Genomic DNA, 14,795 nt, shown 5'->3' on the forward strand with positions numbered 1-14,795 from the left:
TGAAATATCATCTTTCCCATCTCGATTTGAGAATGGTGTTTTACCTATCCTGACCTTGGTTGCATTCTCTCCCTGTCGGTTACAATCCTTGCTTTAGCTCCATCCTTTATAATGCTCATGCCCCTATTCGGCATGACTTATCATTCCCCTTGCCTTTCGATGGTCCTCTTGTTAAGGAAAGACCACCATTTAATTAAAAGTTACGTATAGCAATGAGATGTTTGTTGTTGTATGCTTGTGCTGTTTGTCTTTGTGTTATGACTGATTTGCTTCTTTGTGATGAGTGTTGGTGTGTTGTGGCCCCGGGTCCGCAATGGCATCAGTTTACTAGGTAAGTGCCATATAGTTAGGTAGTTGGGTTCTCCCCCCTGCTCTCTCTAATCCGTCTATACTTACCTTTTCTCGCTATTCTTTCCTCTTGCACCTGTCCATTTGGCAACCTCCAACTCCAACAGTCAAGATCAGAGTCGGCAGCATCTTCACCAAGTGCATATCAACGCTCCTGTTAAGGGGGTTAGCCGCTAACCCCAATGAAGACAATGCGATCAACATCAACCAACATGATTAGAGTGGCGCAACGAAAGCGTGTGTGGGTCCTAACCCACAGGTCCATGAGATCCTCAAGATTTGCGTCGATTGGTCTCGAGCGTCTGAAAATCAAAGCAACCAGTCCACAAGTTAAGCTTGAAGAGTGAAAGACAACTCAAGAAAGCCACGATTAACTGATGAACCAATCTTATTTTCTTGCTAGCCTCTTCTTGAATCTCGAGGGCGAGATTCCTGTTAAGGGGGTTAGATTTGTAACACCCTGAATTTGGGGTATAAAATTTCTTTTCTAATATTCACCAAATTTAGGTGTTACTCTCTCCTTTACCACTTTTCTTCTCTTTTTTTTCTAAATAATGGAGAGTTAATTTATTATATAATAGGTATATATATATAAGTTGTTCACGTAGTAAAATAAAATCCTGGAGAAGCTTTGATTGTTGCATTCATGTCGTTGCATAGTGTTTATAAGTGCAAAGGTTTTCAAACTTTATCGGATTATCTTGTTTATGTTTCCGAAAAACTTTTGGGAACCCTCGAAACGTTTCTTCGAGTATTAAATATAAATTTCAGTTTCTCTAATATTAATTAAATACCTAAAATGTGGTAGTTGTGAAAACTATAATATTTTGGAAACTCTATAATAAATATATATTTCTTCCCCTTGTCGAACCTGTTCCAGATCTCGTGCCCTTTTTCGTGAGATCACCGAACCACATCTTCTCACGAACGGCATGCTGCTCGCGTCGGCGATCCCCGTCTATTCCTATCTACCCCTTCGGCATCCACCACATCATCTTGGGCTCGCGGGCTAGCTCTGGTCGTCTTCGTCTAATTTTATATGACCCTGTCTAGCACTTGTCTGACTCAGTCTTCGTCTTACACTGTCTCGTGCAATTCGTTGCACAACCGTCTCTTTCGCTTGGCTAGAACGTGATCCGCGACGAATTTGGCAATCATCTCCCACGCTCGCTCTTTTTATATAAACCCACCCCGCCGTCACATAACCTTTCGCCTCGGCCGTTGGCTGTTTTGTGCGACACAGTTGATGTAAGTCCCGCGCGCCAAAGCCTGCCGATGCGTCTTCCTAACCTCCCTCTCACACAGCACGCCCATGACGCTAGAAGAAAAACCACCCACTCCCATATTCGACCAGTCCCCACTCTCCTCTCCCCCCCTGTGCATGGATAGCCATGCCGAGCACCTCGCCATAACCGTCGTAGCAGCGAGAGCCTGCCGTCTCCACGAATCCGGCGGTTCCAGGTGAGTCCTCTCCCCTCTCTCCCCTTCCCCATCCTCTCTCGCCCTCGACGGACTCTCCCTGCAGCCCCGCGTTGTGCCGTTCTCCTTCCCCGGTGAGCAGTACTCTCTGTCCCCCAACCGAGCGATTCGTTTCCTCCCGGTGAGACCCCGCGTGGCTCCCGTTTCCTCCGTTGCGCGGCCAAGTCCGGCAGCCCCGCACGGCGTCGCGGCCAGGAGGCCCTGCACCGCGGCTCGCCCCCTGCCGTGGCCTCCCCACTGGCCAGCGCGTAGCCCAGCCCCCAGGCCGCCAACCGCGCTCCACGCTCCCTACTGAATCGCGCGCGTCCCCCAGTCGCGTGCCTTGTGCGCTCGGGCTCCGGCAAACTCATCCCAGCGAGCTGCCCTCCCCGTCCCTGTGCGTGGCCGGTGGCTTGCTGCCGTCGTGGCTAGCAGCCCACCCAACCCCTGCTCCCTCGACCAGTCCTGCGCGGCTGCGGGCTCAGCGCGCAGCCGGCCAGCCCGCTCCCCGTCAGTGGCCTGTCCGTCGTGGCCGGAGATCCCAGGCGCCCGGCGCCCTGCTCCCTCGCGCGGTCGAGCCCCGCCCTAACCCCATGGCCGGTCTGTGCCCCTCGCCATGTTCCCCAGCCTAGCCAGCCACCTTGTGGTCGCGGCCGCGGCCATGGCACCCTGCGCGCAGCGTGGCCAGCAGCGGCACAGCGCCCATTCCAGCCCCTGCGTGCGCGAGCAACGCTGCTCGCCATCCCTGCAGCAAACCCAGCAACCCCGGCCAAGCAGCCCATGGCCACGCCCCTTCCTTTCCCCTCCCCTTGCTGCTATTTTTTCCATGGAGAGAGATGGTCCAAGGAAGAAGAACAACCGTGCAGTAGGATTTGGGAAGAAGCTAGCCACATGGGATCCCACCCCTCTAGATCCTATGTGGCTGTGTCCTTAGTAACCTTTTGTGTGGCAAATCTTGAGCCAATAGAAATGCGCCACATCGTCTAATCCGTGAGATTGTTAATTATTCGGTATATTTCGCATTAAAAATCCATTTTGTATCGTTCTAGTCACGTTAGTTTTATAATAAGGTCGTGTACCTGTTAAAAATATAATTTCGTCGCAGCACATGTTTCAATCAATTAATTAATCATTTGTTTGTCCTATGGTTAGCTGAAATACAATTTAATTTATAAGTTGCGCTTTTATAAATGTATGTTAATGTGATTAGTACCAACAAAAATATTATGATTCAGTACTTGCTCAGTGTAATCGTGACGCGTGTTTAGCAGTTCTCATATGTCGCGTCATTTATTAGCCATGAATTATTAGTTACTCAACGTGTAATGCGTCGTAAACCCATTTCGACTCGTTCTAGTCGTATCGACTTAGTAATAACCTCAAATACGTGTTACAAATATTGCTTTGTCGCAACACATATTTTTCTTAATTACTTAGTTAATCGTTTATCCGAGGTTTATTTGAACGACATTCTAGTTATAATTAAGATATAGTTTTTAAAATGGCGAATCTATAGATTCAAGTTGAGGTGGTTAGTATCAACTCTGGTGTTTTCAATTAATACTTGTTTAAGGTAAAGGTGACGTCTGTTTAGCTTTTCTCGCGTGTCGCACGTGTAGTTTCGCACGTGGGCACGTGCTGATTCGTGCATCGTTCGTATGGTGTCGCACATACTGTTTCGCGCGCGTCGTTCGGGCGTGTCGCTCATGCGTTGTTCGTGTGGCGTCGCGCGCACTGCTTCGTGTGCCGTCCGCGTGCTGTTTCACGCCTTGTCGCGTGTCGTCACGCATTATTCATGTATGGCGCTCGCCGTCATCGTGCTCTTCCCGCGTCGTCATGGATTGCTTTCGCGTGTGTCGCGCACGCTGTTTTCGCGTGTCGCGCATAATGCCGTGTGTCGTTCTCGTGCATCGCACGCCGTCCGCGCATATTAATTAATCGTTTCATTATAATCGTTCACTTATAATCACTCTGGTCAGTTAAATAATTATTAGTTTAATCGTCCACCATTAAAACAATAATTTAGTCAAAACTAAATTGTAGTTGTTAATTTATATTTGATAAATGTCAATCAATATAATTATGCCAAACTAATGTTCTAGCAATACTTGTTTAGTGTAATCGCGTTATCTGTTAGCGAGTATCGCGCGTTGTCGCGCACATTATTTCGTGTATTAGTCGTGCGTCGTGTGCGCATCATCGTGCTGTTCGTGCTATAGCGGTGTCGCACGTGCTGTTCCACACGTGGTGGCGTGCTGATTCACGCGTCATTCGCGTTGGTCGTGCGCGCTGTTTCGTGTGTTGTCAGCGTGCTGTGTCGCGCGTGTCCGCGCGTCGTTTTCACGCTGTCGTGTTATTTCGTGTATCGTAAGTTCGCCTCGCGTAGAATCTCTCGTGTTAATTAAATTACTAATTTGACTGACATTCATTAGCATAGCGGATTAATCGAACTAAATTATAAATATTACTTATAATTTACAATGTCGAATTAGATATTATGATTAACACTCGTTTAGTGTGGACGCGATAACCTCTCGACCGTAGCCTCGACCGTCGCGTTTCTTTGTCCTCGTGTGACCGTAGTAACACCCTCTATTTTATTTTGCGTATTTTATTATGTTTTACTTGAATGGTGTAATGTTCTTATGCATATATATGGTTGTTTGTTTGTGCCTGTTCGTATTCGCTGCGCGTCGCGAATAGATTGCAATCTATTCCCGAGCTTCGAGGAATCGACGATCAAGATTTGGTGAACCACCGGTCCTGAGATCAAGCTCTTCGAGTCCTACGAGATCGAAGACCCTGAGCATCTGTTTGGTGAAGGCAAGTGTCCTCTGTCCCATTATGTCCCATTTATTTTATAATACACTGTTCCGCATACTATGAACAACCTAAGGATTTACTAGCTTTCTATTTACCTTGTCCTTGATTTTCCTTTTGGGTTACTATGGTTAACTACATGCTAGCGCTTTACTCTAATCAACGAACATGATGAGAATTACTTGATGATACGATGCTTTTATTTTGGATACGATGGTGATATACTTGTGGCATTTTAGGGGGCTCGGGCCGTTTCCCGAGTACCTCTCCGTAAGGACCTGTTCGTTGAGAGACCACCCGGGATAACAGTGCAACCATGAGGGTGAAATGGGATGCCCTTAGCTAATTAATTAGAGGAACTAGAGGTGTAGTTGCTTCGCCGTCGTGTCGTCAATGGGGTCCAGGCACAGTGCTTGCTCTGCCGAGGCTGGGTGCCGAGGTTCTTTCGTTTTGCTTTTGTTAGTCACCCCTCTTCGGGGAGAGGTACTGTGTTTATCAAACTGGAGAAACCTAACGGGCGGCTATGACCTCTAGGGAATCTTTGTAAAAGCTACGTAGTGATACCCTGCCGGACCACCTAGGAAGTGATCAATGGGGAGTCATGATCCCCGGGCAAAACGGGAATCACGGCTCATGGGTAAAGTGTGCGACCTCTGCAGAGGGTAATGAAACTGATATATCAGTCGTGCTCACGGTTATGAGTGGCCTTGGGATCCTCTTTGATTAGAGATACATATGATCTGAGATACAATGGTTATGTTTATGGTTTTGGTTCGACTATGATGATGATGATGTTCCTCGATGAGGAAATGGTTCACGGGTTGTTTATTACTAAAACTTGGCTTCCACTGATAATAAATATCTGACCAACTAAAAGCAACTGCTTGAGCTTAACCCCACATAAAGCTAGTCCACCTCAGCCAAACGGGACATTTGCTGACTACGTTGATGTGTACTCACCCTTGCTTTCACAAAACACCAGGTTGCCTTTGGTGCAATCTATGCTCAGGTAAAGAATAAGGCGTCGAGGCGGATCTCCAGGAGTCCCAGGACTTCGACGAGTTCGAGGATTAGGCTAGCGACCTCCCCCAGTCAGCTGCCTGTGGTGGGTTTATTTACGTTGGCTACGTTTCTGTTCTGTGTACTTTGATTATATTATGTAAATGGCTCTAGTCTTTATATTATTACTTACTCTTTATTGTTATTCGAAGCATTGTGCTATGATGAGTCATTTATGTAATCGCCGTGTACGTGAATTTCTGAACCTGGCACGTACATGGTTCGCATTCGGTTTACCTTCCAAAACCGGGTGTGACAGGGAGAGATTAAGCAAAGGTGCAAAACATGACCAAACCTTGGGCATGAAGTTAAGTAACTTATTAATCTACAAACATAGAGAGGAAACATTGCTAAAAGACCCCTTAAGAAACCCCAAATCCATTTTCTAAGTAGAGAAAGAGCTAGAGCTCTCTAATTCTCTCCAAGTCAAAATCTACACCTAATCTAAGAATCCACCGTGTTCACCTTGAAGATGGCACCAAAACCACCTAAGTTCTATACCAAAAATGTGGCATACCACCTAAGGCACCCCTTGGAAAAAGTTGAGACCGAGCCCTTGACATTTGACATGTCTTGGCATCACTTTTGTCGCGCAGCGGGCAGGGGGACAAGCTAGATTTGGCGTCTGCATATCTTCTGACCTAGGACTTATCTTCCCTTGGAACTCACATATAAGAGATAGCCATAGGTGCCAGGAAGAGGTCTGCGCCGGATTTTTGCCAAGATTTGCACGTTTGCGATCTCAACAAGCTTTTGAACACGGGCAGATGAACACCTCCACGTGTTCGATGCGTTCTGCGCGCCAGAGCAAGCCCGCGCCCGACCTCGCGTGCCCTGCGTCGCGCCAAAGCCAAGTCGGCACCGTTGCGCGCGCTCGCGCCTATAAAACCTCTAGGGACTTCGACCGTACCCCTCCGCGCACGCTCGACCTCACCGGAGCCCAAACTCACCAGCGTTTGCCCGTGCACGGCGAGTCCTCGGCTGCCCGATCTCCCTGCCACCGTAGACCGGCCAGCCAAGCCCTTCCCAACCCCGTCTAGCCCTCCGAAAAGACTGAGCACACCTCGGTGAAGCTCCCCGAGCGAGGAATCGAGGTTTGCTTCACCGGAGAGGCCAGTCCACGGTCACCGGACTCCATCCGACCGCCGGCGAGCGTAGACCGGGTAATCCTCTGCTCCATTCTTCGATTCCTTGTGCACACCGCCTCTACGTCACACTGTGAAGCTCACCGTGCCATTGGATTGGACTAGGTCGTCGTGGTTTGGCCGGCACACCCGCCGCCGACGAGAACACCCGCCTGCGCACGTGGACCGGGCGATTCCGGCCATCCCCGCCGTCGAGCCGTACACCGTTGTGACCGTCAGAACCTCCCGGAGCCAACCCCGCCCATCGCCGGACCTCTCTCGCCGCCGGTAAGCAGCGCCACCCTTTTCTTTCTCGCGGGTACTGTTTAAACCTAGGGAGGGACCGCGGGGGAGAAGAAAAGAAAGCTAGGGGGTTTTGCACAAAGTCAGTGACTCAGATGAATAGTAGTGCGGGGGTATAACTGAGAGAGTTAGTTTAGAAATAACCCAAGGACCTCGGTGCAAAGTGTTTTTCCAGGAAACCTTTTATTAAATCTGATTTAAAATTTGAACAGAACTTAAATAATTCATATCTTCTGTTTTATTAATCCAAATTTAGTCAAACCAATTTTGTCGGATCTTAAATAATATAAACTACTTAAGAAAAATATAAAACCCCTATGTACTGCAGAAAACTTTAGGGTTCTGATTTAATTATTGTTTTGGCCAAAAGCTAAATAATAGGAAGAAAAATAGTTGCACTATTTGACCAAGGTTAAGAAAATTTGGAGAAGTTTATGACCACCTACTGACCAATTTAAAAATGCTAAACCCCTCTGTCCACCCCATTAAGGTAGCTTTGGCCATTTATTTCACATTATGTTTAAAGTTAAAGAAAATAAGAAGGGTGATTTAATTAAGGAACCAGGGAGCACCCATACCTTTGTTAGTCCCCTCATTCAGTGTAGTTCACTAGAAAAATCTATTATACTCTGGTTTAGTATAAAATAAATAGGATACCTTTTATTTTAAGAAAACAAGGAAAACTTAGAAAAACCCTACAAAAATAACCCCAAGGTGAAAACACCCCAACCCTTGGGATAGTTAATGCTTTGTTATGAAGAACATAGGAAAAATATGAAGTCTGCTGTTTGACATTTTTCAAATGACAAGGTAGTTGAAAGTGCCTTTTTGGCATTAAAACTTTGGAAAATCACAACTAAATAACCATCCCTTAGCTTTCTGTGATTTTTGGCATAGAAGCTTATTATTACTGTTAGGTGCCAACAAAAATAACCCTTAGGACAGAACCCACCCCTAATTAAGAGTTGTAGTGCAAAGTGGCTCATTTACACAACTTTTGTTATTTTTGTCTAGAGGATAGCCTTTTCAAATTGAACCTCAAAGTCCTAGAACAGGCTATATTGACCAATGGCAAGCCACTGTAATTTTTACAGGATTTTTGGAAAAAGTTAATTCACTGTTATAGTTCAAACCTACACTAGATTTCATAAATAGAAAATAAAGAAAGGGAAAAGGAATAATGGAAATTAGTGTCATCCTAAAACCCTTTGTAAATTGTCCACTGAAATATATAAAGGAAATACCAATCCACTATGCCTATCCCTAACAAAACCTAAACCAAGAGAGATAAGCATAAAACACTAAAAGCCACGTATGACCAAGAAACCCTAAGTTACTCATTAACTTAGATTTTCTTCCTTTAGCATAATGTTATTAAATCCTGCATAATCATGACATACATACTCATTGCATTTCGATAGACTGTAACCTCACTGACGGAGAGTACGTCCTCGTGCCGGAGCAAGGAGCTGCTCAGGAGGTAGCCCCGGATCCAGCCCCAGAGCCTGCACCAGAGGATCTGCCTACCACTGCTTTGGAAGGCAAGCCCCGGTTTTATGCATAACCTGTTATTTATGCTATTTTACTACATTTAATGATTGTAGGATTGAATGTGCACTTAAGTGTAGGAGTTGTTTGAAACCCTATGTTGGGGCGAAGGCGAAGACGCCACCCTTCGCTCGAGGCCTTCGTCGTACTCGTTGCGCCAACGATGACAAGACAACGGGCAGACTTACCCTTCGTCTCATACACCGCCGGACGAAGACCTGTGACGAGGTCGTCTCATCTTGCGACCTCGTCCAGAATGGAGGCCCGCGTGCGATCCGGCCCATTGTAACAGGCCCTGCGTGGCCGTTGCACGTTACGGGCCTAATTTGTAAAGGCCTCCCTGTAATTACGGTCTATAACCCCGCTTTATGGGAATATTCCGGGGATAACCTAGGTGTCTGAGGGCACATGCGTCCTTAACACGGGACGCTGGGCACTCAGATACCTATAAATACCCCCGCACAGTGCCCGTGAGAGGCTAGATTAACAGAGCTATTGCCATCTCGTACTTAAACCCTGTTTGCGTTGCTACACTCCCCCGTTGGATCAGCTTGCACCGGAGAGCAAGTTCCAACATTTGGCACCCACCGTTCGTGCTACGAAAAAAACCACCCGCGATGGCACCCAAGAAAGCTAGCTCGAAGGCTGACGAGGCTGCGAAGGCAGCACTGCTGGCCGCAAAAAAGGGCAAGGCCCTCGCACTCACCCACTCCACCCACCAAGAGGCCACTGAAGACGATGTTCTCTGCACCTGCGAAGACGACGCTCTCTGCACCTGCGGCCCTTAAGGACAGCCGCAACCTCCCCCAGGCTTCGCTCCACCAGAGGGCACGGACTTCACCGAGGACGGTGAAGTCATCGGTGTCTCAGCAGAAGAACAGCTATAGCTGCGCGCCCTACGCATCAAGAACCGCAATCTCCAGAAGCAAAAAGAGATACTTGAGGCCAAGCGCCAACGTGTGTCTGCACAAGCCAAGGTTCGGCAAATGATACGAGACGAAGAGCAGAAGGCCCAGGAGCTCGAGCAAGAGATCGCGCTAATGCAGCGTGAAGGCCACTTCGGCCTGCAACACGGGCCACCCCTGCAACAGCGCGCACAAGTCGAAGACCTGCACTTTCCCCACCGCGACCACGCCATCCCACACGCCGCGGCATTCCAAGGTGTCAACTACCTCGACGAGCGAAGTCCCCTGGCGCCACACCTGCAAGTGACACCATGGCCTGCCAACTTCCGGGCAGGGACCTATCCCAAGTACAATGGCAGTACTGACCCAGCACAGTACATCATGAGTTATCAGGTCGCCATTGCATCTTCCGGAGGGGACAACGCCACGATCGCCAAGTCTTTCATCATTGCCCTCGAGGGCCCAGCTCTCACCTGGTTCACCAGATTGCCCCTGTTGTCCATTGACTCCTGGAGAAGGCTCCGGGACAAATTTCTGCTCAACTTCCAAGGATACCGCCCAGACACCGATGCCCTGGCCGAACTCTCACTCTGCAAGCAGCTGGAAAAGGAGACTCTGCGGGAGTACTACCACAAGTTTCTGACACTCAAGTCATAGCTCCCCTCGGTCGATGACCAAATCGCCATCCACTACGCCATCAGTGGCCTTCGGGCCGGCGTCCTCTACAGCCACTGCATCAGGGATCCGCCCAAGAACCTCCAGGAGTTGTATCAGCTATTTGAAAAATATGCTAAATCCGAAGAACTCCACCAGCACAAAATTGAGTCTCAGAGGAAACCCAAAGATGCTCCACAGTCCAGCCGCACGTGGACGAGGACTCCGCAGCCAGACTCCGGTCGGGACGGCCGCAATCAGCAGCAGGTGCACAACATCGCCAACCAGCACCCCACTGGTGAGGCCCCTCGCCGCCAGGAATATCCCCCTTAGGGCCGCGGAAACGGAGCTCGCGGACAGGGCCGGGGACGTGCGCAACCACCACGCCAATTTTACTGCTTGTTTCACGGCGAAGACTGTGCCCACCAAACCAGAGACTGCCCAGAGACGAAGGCCACCAGAGATAGGATGGCACGGGCGCAACCAGCCGACAACCCTAGAGTTGTCGCACACACATATCAGCAACCCCCTCCACCATACATCCACGCCCCCGCTCCGCATCCACCGCACCACGCATACCAACACCACCAGGAAGTACAAATCGTACCTCCCCCACCACCACCTCCACACCAGCAAGAACAAAACATCCACCACCCCCATGCCCCAAAACAAGAGGACTTCGCCGATCAACCGTATCGCGGAGTCATTCATATGATCACTAGGGGGTCCAGCACCGACTTCGACACGAAGCGGCAGAAGCGGGACCACTACCGCAGCATCAACCACGTCGCCATCACCGGTCCGGTCGTGCAGACGAAGTGGTCCCATGTTCCACTGACCTTCGACGCCCGAGACGTTGATCTGCGCAGCGCCCCCCACATCGACGCCATGGTTATCAACTGCAGCGTGGCAGGCTGGGACCTGCACAAAGTCCTAGTCGACAATGGCAGTCAAGCAGACATCATCTTCCTCCATGCCTTCGACCGCATGGGCATAAGCCACAGCCTGCTAAAGCCTTCGGACAACCCGTTGTATGGTTTCGGCGGCAAGGGCACATTTCCCGTCGGCAAAATAGAATTGCCTCTCTCCTTCGGTGTAGCACCCAATGCCCGAAGTGAGCAAGTGACCTTCGATATCGTGGATATGGTATATCCGTACAACACCATTATGGGCCGGGGCTCCATCAACAAGTTTGAGGCCGCCATTCACGGACTTTACCTGTGCATGAAGATACTAGGTCCGTTAGGCGCCATCACGGTCTACGGCAACCAGCAGACTGCGCGCAACATAGAGCGGGACTTCGTCCCCGGGCAAAGAAATGTGCACTGCCTCACGGCCCAGCGCGAGGTCCCTGCGTCCGCCAGCCCAACCGACAAAGAACACGACAAGGCACAACTGTAGAGCAACGATGGGACCAAGACTGTTCCCCTCGACCAGGCCACGCCCAAGCAGACAATCACCATCAGCGAAGACCTCACTTCGCATGACGAGGAGAAACTCCTCTTCTGCTTGTCCAAGAACAAAGACGTCTTCGCCTGGTCCGCCCTCGACCTGGTAGGGGTCAGCCGATCCATAATTGAGCACAGCTTGGGAATCGACCCTTCGGTGAGACCGAAAAACAACGGCTCCGCAAAATGTCCGACGAGAAGACAGAAGCCGCCAAGGCCGAGGTACATCGCCTCCTGGAAGCCAAATTTATCGAGCCAGTGGCTTACCCCACGTGGCTCTCCAACGTTGTGATGGTGCAGAAAAAGAGCGGCAAGTGGCGAATGTGCATCGACTTCACCAGTCTCAACAAGGCCTGCCCAAAGGACAACTTCCCGCTGCCTCGGATCGACAAAATAGTCGATAGCGCGGCCGGGTGCAAAGTCATGTCACTCCTCGACTGCTTCTCCGGTTACCATCAAATATATATGAAGGAGGAAGACAAGGCCAGCACCAGCTTCATAACACCCTTCGGCACATATTGCTTCATCAGAATGCCGGAGGGACTCAAGAACGTCGGGTCCACCTTCTACCGGCTTACCAAAACAGTGCTTGAGGGGCAAGTCGGCAAAAATATATTCACATATGTGGACGACATCGTCGTCGCCAGCAGGAGCAAGGAGGACCATCTTGCTGACCTCGCCGAGACATTTGCGAACATGCGGGACGCACGACTTCGCCTAAACCCCGAAAAGTGCGTCTTCGGCGTTCGCCAGGGGAAAATATTGGGCTACCTGGTATCACACCGCGGCATCGAGGCCAACCCAACCAAAATTCAGGCCATCATCAACATGACGCCCCCGCAGTCAGCCAGAGACGTCCAGCGCCTGACAGGCAGATTGGCCGCCCTCAACAGATTCATCTCCAAATCCGCAGAGCGAAGTCTCCCCTTCCTCAAAACCCTCCGCGGCGCAAAAGACTTCGCTTGGGGACCAGAGCAGGCGGCGGCCTTCGCCTCATTGAAACAGTACCTGTCGGAATTGGCGGTTCTTACAAGCCCCGACTCTTTGCTACCCCTGTTGCTTTATGTTGCGGCCTCGCCGCACGCGGTCAGCGCGACATTGGTTCAAGAGCAGACAGTAGAGGGCGTAATCAGGCAGTGTCCAGTTTATTACGTCTCCGAAGTGCTCACACCATCAAAATGTAACATGACGGAACTAGAAAAGATTGCCTATGCAGTTGTTATGTCTTCGCGCAAATTGCGCCACTATTTTGAAGCATTCAAGGTCCGAGTCACCTCAGATAGGGGACTCGGCGAATTGTTCAGAAACCCGGAGGCATCGGTACGGATCGCCAAATGGGCGGCCGAACTCTCCGGCTACCACATCACTTTCGAGCCCAGGACAGCCATCAAGTCACAAGTTCTAGCAGACTTCGTCGTCGACTGGACTGGGCCAATAACACAGCCGGACCCGTCCGCAGAGAAAGTTTGGACAATGCATTGCGACGGCGCATGGTGCCATGCGGGGGCAGGCGCTGCTGCAGTCATCACCTCACCCACCGGGGTAAAGCACAGATACGCGGCACACTTAAGCTTCGCTCTGGAATCTGACAGATGCACAAACAACATAGCAGAATACGAAGTTGTCATCCTCGGCCTCCGCAAGCTAAGGGCCCTTGGTGTCACCACCTGCATTGTCAGAACAGACTCCAAGGTAGTCGCCAGCCAAGTCGAGAAAGACTATGCAACAAAGGACCCCGCACTTATGCAATACCTCGCGTCCATCCGAAGTCTCGAGAGACAATTCAAGGGATTCACCTTGCAGCATGTGGACCGGGCCAAGAACGAAGAAGCCGACGCATTGGCCAAGGCTGCCGCCAGAGGCGAGTCCCTGCCCTCCGACGTGTTCTACCATGTTATCGGCACGCCAGCCGTCCGGAGCCCTGAAGGGCTCCAAATAACCAATGACAGCGAGGGCCACCGCATAGTCAACCTTATTATGACCGAAGACTGGCGGGCACCAATAACCCTGTTTCTACAGGGGTACTACCACCCAACCGACATCAGCGAGGCCAAGCGCCTCAAACATCGAAGCCGGGACTTTGCACTGATTGAGGGCCAGCTCTACAAGAAGGGGGGTCAGTCAGCCAATGCTTAAATGTGTCACCGAGACCGAAGGCGTCCAAATCCTGCGTGAAGTCCACAGTGGTACTTGCGGCTCTCACGCAGGGCCAAGGGCCCTAGCCGCAAAGGTAATCCGCCAAGGTTTCTACTGGCCCGCAATGATCTGTGCCGCAAATCAGGTCACAAGGTCCTGCGAAGCCTGCCAGAAGTTTTCTCCTCGATCAGGCAGCCCCTTGCAATTCACAAAACTGATCGCCCACACATGGCCTCTCCAGCGCTGGGGCCTGGACATCGTCGGGCCCCTGCCCACGGCTCAGGGGAACCTCAAGTTCACCTTCGTCGCTGTCGAGTATTTTACCAAATGGATCGAGGCGAGGGCTGTTTCCACAATAACATCAAAGACTGCACAGAAATTCTTTTGGCAAAACATTGTTTGCCGCTTCGGAGTACCGTTCGAACTCACAGTTGACAACGGCAAGCAGTTTGACAGCCAAGGCTTCAAGGATTTCTGCTTCTCCATTGGCACCAAGCTTGCCTTCGCCTCAGTATATCACCCGCAGTCCAACGGAGTTGTGGAACACGCCAATGGAAAAATTTTCACAGCTGTCAAGAAGATGCTCCTCGATGAAAAAAGGGCAGGTGGGCCGATTTGTTACCCGAAGCGGTCTGGGCGCTAAACACGACTGAGTGCAGGGCGACTGGGTTCACCCCTTTCCTCCTTCTATATGGATCGGAGGCCATGACCCCACAAGAAATAAAGCATGGGTCCCCGCGAACAGTTTCGTCAGCTGTCCCCGACGTGGACGAACCCACTTCGAAGGATCTTATCGATGGAGACCGCGTCTTCGCTCTACATGCTCTAAATAAATACCAAACCCAGACAAAAGCATGGCGCGACCACGCAGTCATCCCGAGGGAATTCAGCGAAGGGGACCTCGTACTCGTCCGAACAGCTCGGACAGAGTCCAGGGGCAAGCTGGAGCCCAAGTGGGAGGGCCCTTTCATTGTCAAGACGAAGGCATCCCC

Source organism: Zea mays, chromosome 2 (genome assembly GCF_902167145.1).
Source record: "Zea mays cultivar B73 chromosome 2, Zm-B73-REFERENCE-NAM-5.0, whole genome shotgun sequence".
Lineage (NCBI taxonomy): Eukaryota > Viridiplantae > Streptophyta > Magnoliopsida > Poales > Poaceae > Zea > Zea mays.